The sequence below is a fragment of the Dipodomys spectabilis genome, unplaced genomic scaffold, assembly GCF_019054845.1.
Source record: "Dipodomys spectabilis isolate Male_0828 unplaced genomic scaffold, ASM1905484v1 ptg000351l, whole genome shotgun sequence".
Classification (NCBI taxonomy): domain Eukaryota; kingdom Metazoa; phylum Chordata; class Mammalia; order Rodentia; family Heteromyidae; genus Dipodomys; species Dipodomys spectabilis.
The window spans coordinates 1,392,664-1,408,065 of NW_024871028.1; the positions used below are offsets into that span (position 1 = coordinate 1,392,664).

General features: G+C 37.3%; 1 pseudogene; it reads right to left on the reverse strand.

Annotated features, from left to right (window-relative positions):
* Window positions 1-4,338: 4,338 nt before the first annotated feature.
* LOC122095446 lies at window positions 4,339-4,453 on the reverse strand (annotated as a pseudogene).
* Window positions 4,454-15,402: the final 10,949 nt, after the last annotated feature.

Consider the following 15,402-nt stretch of genomic DNA (forward strand, 5'->3'; position numbering starts at 1 on the left):
ACTATTTTGTTTTTTTATTCCTTCCCCTTTCCCAGTTCAGATCAACATATTTACAATACACAGGGTATCAAAATCAAATACAGTGACTACAGGGGATAAACCATAGGTGGGGAAACCACAAAAGGATAAAAAGAAATCATGGAGTACATTAAGAACAACAACAACAAAGAACATGTCTTGGAGTTCATTTCACTTAGAATCACCTTATAGGGTCATATGTACATATCTATTGAGCTATTCTACTCATCTACTAAGATTATCCTTGATGTACACAATAATGCTCCCTATTACCCAGTAATCACACTTCTGGGCATTTAACATGATGACCACAAACAAGGCCACACTAAAGCTATCAGCACAATTATGGTTATCACAGTAATATTTACCATAGCTAATATATGGAATCAACCCTGATGCCCCTCAGTAGATGAATGTATCAAGAAAATGAGACACACACACTCACATACACACATACTATGCTTCCATCAAAAAGAAAGATCCCACCTCATTTGTAAGGAAATGGAAGGTCTTGGAAAAAATCATATTAAGTGAAATAAGCCAGACTTAAAGAAACATAGTTCCCATGGATTCCCTTATTTGTAATAATTAGTTACATCAAGGATAATCTCATGTATTTTAATTTGACAGTTTGTTCTATGTTGAGAGTGCAACATTATTGCTATATTGTTTGTTATCATTTCTGCAAACAAGGAGGTATATTGAAAGTATTACATTCATCTTATCCATTACTGAAAGAAGAACAACTAAAAGAGCAACCCCTACTAGGAAGAACAACTCCCACTTACTTAGCTTCATTCCTATGTAAGGCCAGTGTTGTCCCCTGTATCCTCATATTGTACATTTCAACTCTATACCTCATATTGTATTTCTAGTATGTTCTACATTGTCAACTAAATGCCCCAGAAGTTCCACTTTGCTTTATTTTGTTTTAAAAAATTCTGTCTTAATATTTGATGTTGATGAGTGTGTGTGTGTGTGTGTGTGTGTGTGTGTGTGTGTGTGTTTATAAAGATCAGAACACAACATTTTTCTTCATTTTGAATACGTCTTTCAGGTCATTGTAAATTGTGGCTAATGGGAGCAATCTCTTGTTATTTTAAGAAGGAAACAGAAAAAGGTATTTGTGCATGTGTCATAGTTGCTTTATTAGTCTGTAGTTGAACACTGAACATTAACTTATATCTTGGCTGCTCTTGTGAATAATGTGAATAAAAATGAACTACAGATATATTTAAAAGTTACCCAGAGAGAAATAATCCCATGATTGATGGTTCAACTTAACTTTGGATTTCTATAGAAACTTGCATACTACTTTCTACAACGAGGATACTAACCTGTTTTTTGACCAATAGTGTAGAAAATTTCCTTTTTTCCACACTCTCACCAAAATTATTACCTTTTATTCAAAGATAATAAAGGGCAGTTTTTTACTATCTGCAGTACCCTATACTGGCATTAGACTTAAATCCAACCTCCTAAATGCTTGGAATTACAAGACTTTACCACCATAACTGGTTCCATTGATTTTTTTGATGAGTTATAATATTTATGAAGTTGTATCATAGTAATTTTGAATTATATTTCTCTAATGACTTCTGCTCAAAAAGTATTAAGGCAGCTTAGAAGTTGTATTAAACACAACTTTGTAAACCCACAGGAAATTTTCAGGGCTTTATGGAGAACATGTCTATTCAGACTTTTGTCCATTTTTAATCTGGTTTCTGGTTAATCTCATCTTTAATCTCGCTAAACCAGATCAATAATTAATTCGAGGTAGTAGAAAAGAAAAAAAATGTAGCAACTCCCAACATTTTTCAGTTTTCGAAAACATGGTATTGCTTAAATCATTTTCTGTTAACAATTGACACTATATAACTCAATTTAGTTAGACCTGTTACAAGGCTGTAGTTTATTTATTTTACATTGATTGCTCTTTCCAAAGCCTGTTTTTCTAATTTCCCTTGGTTTCTTTCAGTCTCAAGTAGCTCAGATTTCAAACTGAAGAATAAATGGAAGGAAGCAAACAAAAAAAAATACAGTTCCTCTCATCCGATGATGCCTGTATAAGAATGAGGAAAGAGTTCATCCTTCTAAGGACCTATGCTAGGACAACAAAAAAAGAATTTATTCTTCTATGTCTTCTTTATCTTTGCGATGTAACTAAAATGTTGTAAAACACAATATACTGCTCAGATATTTTTATGTTTTATCAGTTTTGCACATTTTCATATGGATTTCACCTCAGTCTACAACATTCCTTCATCATCCTGTCCCTGATATTTTTACACTATCAAGACATAAGATAACCAATTTGATTTACAGCATGAGAAGTTATCCACCTGGCCTCCTTGGAAGCAGAGCATGATCAATAGATATTACTTCTGGTTGCTCACTACATGTAATGGTTTCTGTACTACTTATCACATTCTATTTAGTATTTTAAAAAGACTGCTGGCTAAACTCAAAGCTCATTCCTAGAAGTTTATGTTAAGTATTTCCCACTTTTGTTCCCTTAATTGTTAAGATAACATATGCTATCATGCTAATGTTATTACCATTTTAGTGTTGGGAAAATTTGTAATTAAAAGCAGTAAGTGCATGGCCTAAAGACACATACAGTGAGGAAGGAAATGAGTCAAAGTTTCCGAAAGTCTTTCAGCAATACACAAAAGGTAGATAAAAATCTCTCCATTCTATGACACTCTCAATTCAATATTCATATTGTACAAGAAATAATAGCATACTAAATATTTCCCATGGTGATTGTTTTCTGTCACATTTGTTTTCAACACAGATTGTGTTGGAGACATTGTTTTATCATGCACAGAACTGAGCTTATACATTGAGGTCCAAAGAGAAACAAATTTCTTCTCCCACAATTCCAGTACCCTTTTTAAAAAGTACTAAAAATTTAAATATCATCACCTACCGTCTTATAAGTATCCAAAAATAAAAAAAATCATAAATAACCACTCCAAAATGTTTTAAAATTGGAGATGCTAATACGTGCCCCTCTGAAGTAAATTTTCTTCTACTTTTAACGTTATTCTGAAAGCCTTTGCTTGTTTGTCACACCTGTAATCCTAACTACTCGGGATATCTACTCAGGAGCCTGAGATCTGTGGCTAACAGTTGGAAGCCAATCAGGGCAAAAGAAATTCATGAAATTATTTTTCAAAAATTTTAATGAACTAGCAAAGGGCCAAGAATGGAGATGTAGCTCATTTAGCAGCTCACCAATCTAGAGAGAAAAGGCCTAGCAAGTTGGTGCAGTGTTCATTATGACAGGTCCCTTGTATAGAATAATTGAATGCCTCATCCTACACATCTCTTGCACAACAAATATCTGGAATTATTTTGTTTTTGACATGTCAATCTTGACTTTATTTTTAAATGTGTATTTATGTAAGAAGTACATGGTTCTAAAATTCTTTTAAACTTAGTTTTTGATGAATTGTCTAGTTTAAGAAAATCAATTACAATTTATATATATATAAAAAATTCTGTGCTCAATTCAGCATCACTGATTTCAAACTCTGAGCATGCCAGCACACATGCAAGTGCTTGAGCACATGCGTGCATTAACACACATATTTATTCAAAATACCTTCATATCGGGGTTTTTCATGAATTTCTTTGCTAACGATATTATATGAGTAAAATAAAGGAAATAAACTCTTCCATCTCAGAACAGTTTTATACGTTCTTATTGTAAAAATACTGCACAGAGGGGTAACACTTCATGAGCAAGGTAATGAGTACATTTCCTAACAAGTATTGTTACCTCCTCCTTTATTGTTCCCCTACCATCCCTTCCCTCTCACTTCCACAAGTCCATTAACCTCCTCCCTTCCCCCGCCTCAATTGTAAAGTTCACATTACAACATAGTTTCTTGTGAATCTCATTGTTGCAATGGGTCAACCTGTATCCCTATTTAAGCATTTTGGTTTTTTTTTTCCTTCCCCTCAGCAAATTAGAGGAGAATATATACAATATGTAGGCGCACCAACTTCAAATACAGTGAAAATAGGTGTTATAGCATGAGGGAGGAACATATAAAGAAACAAAAAAAAAAATCCACACTGTAGGTTATAAGTACGTGAGAAAAAATAGCAAGAAAAAACCACTTGTGTCCCTAACTTGGGGTTCATTTCCATTAACATAACCTTATCTGGTCATATACACATAACTTTTGACATTTTCTGCTTATCCCAGACATATATTAGTTATTGAAAATTAGAGAAACCATGGGACCTATGTTTCTTTGGACTTGGCTTACTCTACTTAATTTTTTTTCCAAGTCTTTCCATTTCTTAACAAATTGGGGGATGGAATGCTTCAGGAATTTGCCTATCATCCTTGCGGAGGGGCCATACTAATCTTCTCTGTATCATTCCAATGTTTTAGTATATGTGATGCTGAATTGAGCACAGAAATTTTTTATATATAAATTGTAATTGATTTTCTTAAACTAGACAATTCAACAAAAACTAAGTTTAAAAGAATTTTAGAACCATGTACTTCTTACATAAATACACATTTAAGAATAAAGTCAAGATTGACATGTCAAAAACAAAATAATTCCAGATATTTGTTGTGCAAGAGATGTGTAGGATGAGGAATTCAATTATTCTATACAAGGGACCTGTCATAATGAACACTGCAGCAAGTGTTAAGGTTTGTTAAAAGTTTTAATGTTTTAAATATATTAATTTTGGGAATTTGCTTATATATGCCAAAACTGGGACTGTTTGGTAGGTCATAATACTTTTCTATAAAGTATTCAAGATTTATGGTAGCAGATTAATACTCCTAAGTATGTACATTTCAGAGTATATAGAAACTTTACTAATGAGAAGTTGCAAAGTCTTTGTGTAAAGGAGCAGAATAAAGAGCTGACTATGTTAACTACACAGTTTCTGCTAAAACTGTAGGCCTTCCTTACTTAATATGTTAGTGAGGAACAAATGATGATATAAGCCATATACAAATTATGAGATGAACTATAAATGGTCATCTTAGTGGGTGATTTAAACACCACTCATAGCCTATATCATTCTTGTTGAACATCATAATCTTAGCCAGTGTTAAATGTAAAGAAATATGACAATAATAAAATCTAATTTGTAGTACACTTCAAATACTGAAAACACTGGTAATTGTTTTGTTTTTTATTTTATTAATCATTAATATTAAATTATTGCTTTTCTTTATTTGTAGCATTTTTTCCTTGTTGTAATACAATAGAACTTTTCGTAAATTGTCATTAGGAGGTACTTTGAGAAGGTTACTGGGATGGCCATACCATTTTTTATAGGTGCATGTGAGTTTATAAAGATGAAAATTAAGAACAAAATATGAATTTTAAAAATGATCAAGTAGAGTCTGATTCAGGAGTGTTGATAAATGTCCACACTTAAAATGTTAGCCCTAGGCTGAAGCAGAGTTATTACAGAGTTGAGGCAACAAAAGTAAGAGACTGTGTTTTGTTTTGTTTTTTATTTTTATTTTGTTGGTCATGGGGCTTAAACTCTGGGGCCTGGGTGCTGTCCCTCAGCTCAAGGCTAGTGATACCACTTGAGCCACAGCACGACTTCCATCTTTTTCTGCTTATGTGATGCTGAGAAATCAAACCCAAGGCCTCATATTGCTGAGAAATCAAACCCAAGGCCTCATGCATGCAGGCACTCTACCATTGAGCCACCTTCCCAGTACCTGAGAGACTGGGTTTTAAAAAATCATCTAAACAACATTTGTTTTCTGCTTTGGGTTATATAATGAAATATATGAGTATCTTTTTATGTTTTTGTACATTGTCATACTTTATATTTATACTAACTTCACCCACTTTATCCTTGTCAAAGTCATGAAATATCTCTGAGAGTTTGCTTCTGTGAAGATTGTTTTTTTTTTTTTCGGGAGGGGTGGGGGTCAGGTAGTGGGCCTGAACTCTGGGCCTGGGCGCTCTCTCTCAGCTCTTCAGCTCAAGGCTAACTCTCTACCACTTGACCCACAGTGCCACTTCCGGCTTTTTTCTGCTTATGTGGTGCTGAGGAATCGAACCCAGGGCTTCATGCATGCAAGGCAAGCGCTCTACCACTGAACCACCTAACCATCCCTGTGAAGATTTTTTTTACATTTATCATTTCTTCTGAGTCATTTTTATTTTTTATCAAAATCACTTTATATTTCATGTTTATGGGTATTTACACAGAGACAGGGATATAGAGGATATAGTTTACCAACTGAACATTAAAATTAAGCTCAAAAATAAAAATCAGCCTTAACACATATTTTCATATCTTTCCCCACATTCTCCCTAAAAGAAGACAATATTAAAAATGTCTGAGGGAAGCTTTTTAACTCCAATTTTCTTGGGCTTCCTAAGTTTAGAATTCTTTTGCCCTTCAGACTGTGTTTCTTGTTCCTTCCTTTTCTCGACTCCATTATTAGAGATTTTTCTCAGAGATGACTCCATCTCCAACTTTTCACTCTGCCTATCTGGACAAATGAATTTGCAGATCAAGACTCTTAGACAGAAAGATTTTAAGAGCCTGAATCTAACACACTTCTCTCATACACCATCCCTAAAAAGACACAAGTACCAAAAAAGGATACAGAGTTTCATTTTTTTCTACCAAGGCCAATGCCTGAGGTTGCTTGCTTCTGAGGGTGCCTGTTTGTGACTTTCCTGATGTTGCCGATTAACTTTATACCTAGGTCCATTATCAGCTACCAAGGATGGCATGTTTAGACCATCCAGGAGGTTGGCTCAACAGGGCATCTGGATGTGTCTCCTATGAGGGGCTCCTAGGATCCCTCATGAATGGCACAGAAGATCTGTGTTGGAAATACCGGGAGCAATTAAGGTATCCTACAAACACCATCTCAGCAAGGCAAAGTTTACTCTGGCAGAAAGCATCCTGTTACATGTCCAAGTTGAATAAGCACAGTGGATAGGCAGCCCACCACTGGCTCCCATGAATTTGAGCTTTGGGATCATCTTTCATGATGGCTCAAACTTTTGATCCCTTTCAAACTAGTCAAAAGCTTTAATAATCAACCAAATCCGAACACCTGGCCATATGAAAAATAACCAACTTTTACCCACCTGGTGTTCTACTACTAGTGCCATGTCTCTAGCCCCTAGCACTTCTCTAAAATAGCATTGGTAAGGTTTTGACTATCTTTACAAGGGCAGTGCTTATATCAGTCAAGCACTTCAAGATTTAACTTCTACAATTCTCCCATCTGGTTTTGCTTTCTTTTCTTCCAAACAATAATAATTGACTTTCCTATTCAGCAGTATCCAATAAGATATTTTGATTTTAAAAAGGGTTTGATTAAGGCAGATTTTCAGTCAGTCACTGAACAAAACCTGTTATAGAAGAGATAAAGCACCCATGCACACATTACTATGAAAACAATTACTAAAGAGGTAAATATTGAGACCATGAATCATTGTTAAAATTCTTGCTCTATCATCAAACTAGTAAAGGGATCTGCCACCACACACAGACACACAACCTTTTTTATAAGTGACTGAGGGCTGGTCTTGGGTTTGATCTCATGCTCTGGGCATTGTCCCAGAGCAGTTTTACTCAAGGCTACCACTTTAGCCACAACTCCAGTAGTATCTTTTTTGCACCTTCATTGGAAATAAAAGTCTCATCTTTCCTGTCTGGGTTGGCTTCAAACAGATCCTCAGAATTCAGCCATCTGAGCATTTAGGATTATACTCAGTATCATCTCAGTTTTTAGGTAATTTGTTTCCTATATTCAATCCTTGTAAGTCTTTCTGTACCATTGGCCTCCAACCACCACACAGATTACCTTTGAAGTATATTTATTCTTTTATTTTTATATATTTATTGTAAAAGTACTGTACAGAGGGGTTAGTTACATGAGCAAGGTAAAGCATACATTTCCTATCAAGCATTGTTATCTCCTCCTTTATATGTCCCCTACCATCCCTAATCTCCTAACTCCAAAACTACCCTATACACTACCCTGGACCCTGCCTAAATTGTAAAGTTTGTTTTTCAACAGTGTCTTGTGCATCTCATTGTTACAATGGGTCAACCTGTATTCCTATTTAAGTATTCTGTTTTTTCCCTTTCCCTCCCCAAACTAGAGAAGTGTATATACAAGATGGAGGGCACCAACATCAAAAACATTGGAAACAGGTATTATGCTGTTTTTTGGGGGCACAGAATACAAAGAAACAAAAATCACCCGAAACATTATAAATATGTTAGAAACAATAGCAAGAAATGTAAAAAACCCTTGTGCCCCTATGTTGGGGTTCATTTCACTTATCACCATCTTATCTGGTCAAGTATTATATTTAGACCAAATTTTTCCCATTCAATTCTACCAGTGGCTCCTAGTTACTTTTACATGGTGGCATTTCCAATAAACAAATCCTGCTGATTAATAAAAGCACATATTGGAATAATTCGATTATGGAGATCATAGATTTTGGAGATCAACAGAATAAAACTAATTTAAGCTGCTTTTTCTGGTTTCTAGCTTTAAGCTCTTTGGGAAATTTTCAGGAGCTCCTAAGTAAATATGAAATTTGTAAATATGGAGTTTGTATTTTCAAATATGAAGTTTGAATGACCCGCTAACTAAGAAGTCCCTCCTTAATTTAAGGTGTTTGAAAATGGTCAGGGGTGGATTGGCCAATGTAACCAAAGCACAGATTCCACTCCAGTTGGCCAGTAACATCTCCAATAGTGGTCTCCTGGAATACCACCAGACTTTTCCCCTGGCTATGATTTGTACTTCCTGCTCATCTCAAAGGGCTGGCCTTCACTACATCCAGGTAAGTTTCTCAGAAATGTCCAATTTTCGCCAGGTAATTGACCTGGAAAGAATGGAGTTGATCAGTTTCAGGGGTTTTTGGAATAGACTCTTGCTTCTGAGAAGAGCAACAAGGTGTTCCAAGTTGTCTCGGATCACATTTTGCTGACTTCTCATGAATTTCATGCACATGGGGTCTGAGCTCCATGACAGCACAAATAGGACCTCTTGTGTGGCCTCCCTGCCACACAGTCATAGCAGTACTCCATATGTGGACAGAATCACCACAGTATTTACCAAACTTATTCAGTCTCAATTTGAATCTGGGTAGACTCAAAATTGGAAGACATACACAGAGTGTCTGCTCCAAGATTGAATTTGCAGTCATATCATAAGATTAACTAGAGGGTCCATTGAGGCCCTGGAATTAAGCATGATCACTTTAAGGGCATTAAGAGTGTTTGGAGTTCCCCAAGCAGGATGTTTTCACAAGTCAAACATTAGACATTTATCTGGGCATTATGAAACTGAATCATGTTTTGACCAATTTTATCAGTAACACCCTCCTTACTAGCAGGCAATGCCCCTGCCTACTAGAAGGGAAACTTGCATTCTTGTTAGATAGAAACCCCCAAAACTCCTTCCCTCTTGGTAGGAAACCCTTCCTCTCTCTTGGTAGGAAACCCTTTAGGTGTAACTTACCTTTTTTTTTTTATTATTCTTTTTTGGTCGGTCTTGGAACTGAACTCTTTGCCTGGGTGCTTTCCCTCAGCTCTTCAGCTCAAGGTTAGTCCTCTACCACTTGAGCCACAACACCACTTCCAGCTTTCTCAGTGGTTTATTGGCAATAAGAGTATCACAGAATTTACCAGCCTTGCCTAGCTTTGAATGACCATTCTCAGATCTTAGCCTTCAGAGTAGCTAGGATTACAGGCGTGAGCAACCAGTGCCCATATTTTTTTCTTTTTTCTTTTCTTTGTTCTTGGGTTTGTCGGTTGTGAGGCCTGAAATCTGGGTCTGGACACTGTCCCTCAACTCTTCAGCTCGAGGATAGCTCTGTACCACTTGAGCCGCAGTGCCTTTTCTGCTTACATGTTGCTGAGGTATCGAATCCAGGTGTTCATGCATGCAAGGCAAGCACTCTACCACTAAACCACCTTCCCACCTCTTCGTCTGAGTTTTTAGTTAACTCACTTGCCAATGTTCAAACCTTCTAAAGTCTTTGTGCAGGGTCTGGGAAGGTGTTTCAGTGGTAGAGTGCTTGCCTTGCATGCCTGAGACCACGGGTTCAATTCCTCAACACCACATAAGCAAAAAAGAAAAAGCGGGAAGTGGCACTGTGGCTCAAGTGGTAGAGTGCTAGCCTTGAGCTGAAGAGCTGAGGGACAGTGCCCAGGCCCAGAGTTTAGGCCCCATGACTGGACCCAGAAAAAAAAAAAAAAAGGTCTTTGTGCAGCTTTGGTCTCCAATCACCACAGAAGCTCTTCCCTTGTCAGGTAATGTTTCTTTCTAGAGCTAATTTTCCCATGCCATCCTACTAGAGCATTTAGTTTATGGGTTAAAAAAATTTTAGTATAATTAACAAATCTCTTTTGATTTTATTCTACTCTATATTTTATTTTTGCCAGTCCTGGTGCTCCCTGAGCTTCTTTTGCTCAAGGCTAGCCCTCTACCAGTTGAACCACAGTGCCACTTCCAGCCTTTTCTGATTATGTGGTTCTGAGGAATAAAACCCAGGGCTTCATGCATGCTGGACAAGCAATTTACCACAAAGCCATATTCCTAACCCCCAAAATATTTTATTTATACTAATCATAAGAATAAAACTGATTCATAAGTTGCTGTCTGGTTTCAGGCTTTGAACTTTTTGGAAACTTAGGTGGGGGTGATCCTGAAAAGCACCTAAGTAATTAGGAAATACGAATGACCATCTAGGGAAGGGTCTCTCCTAACTAGTATAAAATGTTTGAGAATGGACAGGTGGATGAAATGCTAGGGTGAAAGGGATGGCCAATTGAACCAAAGTACAGGTTCTACTCTAGTTGGCTAGGAAGGTCTACAACAATGGTCCTCCACAATACCATTAAACATCTCCCATGGCTATATTTAGTGATTACTGCTCATCTCTTCAAGGTTTGGATTTCACTGCATCTTGATAAGTTTCCCAGAAATGCCAATTATCCCTCCCCATACCTAGAGAAGCAATGGGTTTATTTGGCTTGGAAAGACAGGGTTTTTGTCTTAGATCCATACTCTTGTGAACAGCAATAGCAGGGCCTTACAAGTTTCCCCAGGCCGTGTTTGACTGACAGATCATGCATCCATGCCCTTGGGGATCTGAGGTTCATCATAGTAGGAAGTGGACCACTTGTTTTTCTGGTTTCTGTGCCATAGAATCTTAACAGTAATGGTGGGCAGAATATTTAACCCATTTCACCCAAGCATTATTTTCTTCGTCATAAGACTTGAGCTGAAGGGCTCAGGGACAGCACCCAGGCCCAGAGCTCAAGGCAAAAGCCCTACTACTTGAGCCACAGTACCACTTCTAGTTTCTGGTGGTTAATTGGAGAAAAGAGTCTCAAGGACTTTCCTGCCCGGGCTGGCCTTGAACTCTAATTCTCAGATCCTGAGTAGCTACTATTGCATGTGCAAGCCACTGGCACTTGGTTTTTGACTTGAATTTTAAGTCTACCCAGAGAGTCTGCTTCTGAAACTAAGATTCAATGCCATACATCCTTGGATCAGCTAGAGGATCAATCAAGCCTGGATCAATCCAGGCTTCAGAGGCAAAGTGGGCAGCTGAGGGAGTTTAGTGGGTAGGAATTTTTTGAGTTCCCCTTTCAGGATATAAGATTTAAAACACACACATGCAAGCACATATTCATAACAAGTTTTTGTTTGGACAAGTGCACATTATGGAGCTCCATAATGAAAACCATCCATTATTTAATAGTGTTCTCAGACCTTTGTCAACATTCTCCCAATGGATTATCAGAAGCAGGTCCTTAGATCATTTTTCTTGGGTTCCTTAGGCCTAGAATTCTTATTCCCCATTTTAGCAGGTCTCTTGTGATTTCAGTTTTTGGTGCACTTAATCCTCCCTATTGTAAGTTTCTTGTGCACCCTTCTCATATTTAACTTTCCCGTTACTGGAGATTTCTCAAGAATAGATTTCTTCAGCTCCCACATTTTTATTCTTGGGCCAGAGAATGAAAACACACATTGAGACTCAAGTTCTCTTTGTGCCTAAGACACACTCAGCCCATAAAAATCCCCAACCAACCAGGTAGTATGCTCTAGTCCAATTTTTCCTCTCATGGCTGATGCATGAGATTACTTTTTATTGAGGTGCTTCCTTGGGCCCTTTCCTGAAATTGCTGATACACTTTCCTTCCTTTACCACAACCGATGGTGTATAACCCAACCTTGAGCTATCTCAACAAGTCAGGTTGTGTCTCCTCCTGAGGGTCTCCCTACATCCCCCTTTCATAACATGGATCCTGGACTAGTCCCCACATTGTTGGGAATACTCCCCTACTGTAATCCAATATCCCAAGAAAGACCACCAAGTTGAAAGGAACTTAGCATGGCAAAGTTTAGTTCTGTTAAAGGGCATGTTATTGACAGGAAGCAACCACTCTGAGTAGGAAGTCTGCCCAAGTTATACCCCTAATGAGTTACTACTTCTGGTATTGATCAAAAGTTGTGTTCACAATCTTGCTCTATTGGCTCTTTTGAAGCACAGCTGGTTATTTTGAAAGGGGTTAACAGTTTCAGAGCAATCCACTAAACCAGGACAACCAGGCAAGAAATTGTTAGAAAATTCTTACTCAGCTTGTGCTTTATGAGTTAAACTGTTCCTAAAGTCCCTAGAACGATTTTAGTAACAGGATATACTTTAGTTATATAGCTTTGTGGAAGATGATTATGCTTAGTCAATGCTTTCCCTCAATCCATCATTTTCAGAGAAAAAGATTATTCTAACTCCTACACAGTCCATTTCCACACAGAATTTATTATAAGCAGCTCCCTTTTTTTTTAATTTAAGTTTTTATTTTTTGTGAACATACTGTACAGAGGGGTTACAATAACATGGGCAAGATAATGAGTACATTTCTTATCAAGCATTGCAGCCTCCTCCTTTGTTTACCCTTCACATCCCTTCCCAGCCTCCCCCCGCACTCCCAATCCCGCCCCCCCTCCCGCACCAAAGTTGTAAAGTTCATTTTTGACATGACGACTTGTACTTATAGTTGCATCGGGTCCACCTGTATCCTTAAATGACTTGTTTTTCCCCATCTCCTCCACAAATTATACCGACATCAAATATAGTGAAAGCAGGGGTTGTACTGTGGGGGAGGGACATACAAAGCTATAAAGAAATAATCTTATAAATGAGTTAGAAACAAATGCATGACAGAAAAAAAACACTTAAATACTTATCTAAGGGTTCATTTTCCTAACATACCATTATTTGATCTTTCCTTCTTGACTCATAAATATACTAGATATAACAAATAAGGGAAACCATGGGACCTTTGCTTCTTTGGGCTTGGTTACTTCACTTAATAAAATTTTTTCCAAGACTTTCCATTTCCTAACAAATGGGGAAATGTCATTCTTTGTAATGGAAGCAAAGAATTCCATTGTGTATATATACCACATTTTCTTGATCCATTCATCTACTGAGGGGCATCTGGGTTGGTTCCATATCTTAGCTATGGTAAATAATGCTGCAATAAGCATAGTTGTGCTAGTGCAACTCCCTTTTTGGAATGGAGGCTTATGAGCTTCCAGGTGAAGACACCTTATTTGCATATTGCCTTGGTTCCCTTAGGTAAACTCGCCTCAGCAAGTGGTTATGAAACCTACAGCTATGTATGGCTGCTTCATTATAAAGAACCTGTCTTGTACCGCTAATAGAAAGAGGAAAGTCTGCTCTCTGGAAGCACGTAGCTATGGACTTAAGCACGCTTACTGAACCCTGAGCACAGAGCACAGATTGAGCTGCAGCTTTTTTAGAGCCATAGATGAATCAATCAGATACCAGCTGCTTGGCTGACCACAGGGCACACTTCTGATGCCTCATTTCTGAGGCAAAGCAGTTCTAAGCTGCCAAGACATTATGGTAAGAAGAAGCCTGAGGGGGAATTCTTGGTGGGAAGGAGAAGGTGAAAGTTTAGATTTAGGTTTTAGAAAATGCAAGCCACTTTCTGAATTGTTTGAGGCAACGAGCAGATCATCATATTTTCTAGCCCTCTAGATGCAAAGTATGAGAACACTTCTCACATCTCACACTCAATCCCTCCTGCCTTGCAGTCTTCAATTCCCTCTTACAGGAGTTAAGCAATTTTTAAGAAAGCAAAATTCAGCGAACCTAATTGAGCTTGTGAAGAAAACATATCCTCTGGCTTTAGAATAGATCAATTTCTATCTCAGAATAAGAGGAAGAAAAGAAACCATATTCTACAGAATTTAACACCTTAAACATGCTAGTTTGCTGCATTAACTTTTCATTTATTAGATTCATGCAAGAAAAAATTAGAAATCTGAGAATTTCTGGAGGCTTTGCTAGCCTAATATAAGGTTCTTGCTGTTTTTTATTTGTTTGTTTGTTTTGTTTTTTCCTAATACTTTAGAGATTCTAGTTAGAAGAATTGAGAAAATGCAGATATTAGCCTGGTTCAGATTAATATGAAAATACAGCACCTAAGTTATCAAATTCTAAATCTAGTCTCAAAGATGAAGCTCAAGGCTTCCCTCCACGCAACATCTTCAGAATAACAGTTTTGTCTATGTCTCGGGTTTGTTTGTTTGTTTTCTTTAAAGAATTAGAGAGCAGAACAGTTTTAAAGCAGTTTTTCTTCAAAGCGAAAAGAGAGCAGTGCAACAGTCTCTTCTTCAAAGCAAAAACAAAGCAGTGAAGCAGACTCCCTAGCGAAAAGAGGGACATAGTGTCTCATAATTGGTTTCCTAGTCTCTGAGCATGAGTAGGGAATTTTTCCTTATTGGATGCCCCATCTCAGAGCACAAGCACAGAAAACACTTTTGATTGGATGGGAAGTAGAAATACACTCCCCACACCATAGTCAGAAAAAGATATGTGTTAGCACCTAAAGCTTCGTGGGAAAAGGGTGTGTATTTTTTGCTGCATCATTCATTCCCACCATGTTGGAGCCAGTTCCAACCATTACTTTTTATCCATAACTACCCAGATGAAGTGGTTTAACTCCCTCTGAGTGGCACATAACCACTTCTTACTCACAGGGCACTGTACATTGTGATGTCCCATCAACACTATGTTGACAGGGAAATTCGATGTCTAAATTGCTGTTTTGAAGAAGCAAAGACCTCTGACTTAAACTTGCACACTTAACTTAAAATTTATTGTCTTTTTTCAACTCAGTAGCATTACTTACTTAAATAAGGGAATTTTTCATTTTGATATATCCACATAGCATACAATGTACCATGATTATGTTTAACCCCTTCAGAATTCTCTCCCAGGTTTTATTAATCATTTTAAGAATACAACATAGTAGTAATAAGTACATTTACAATATTGTACAATC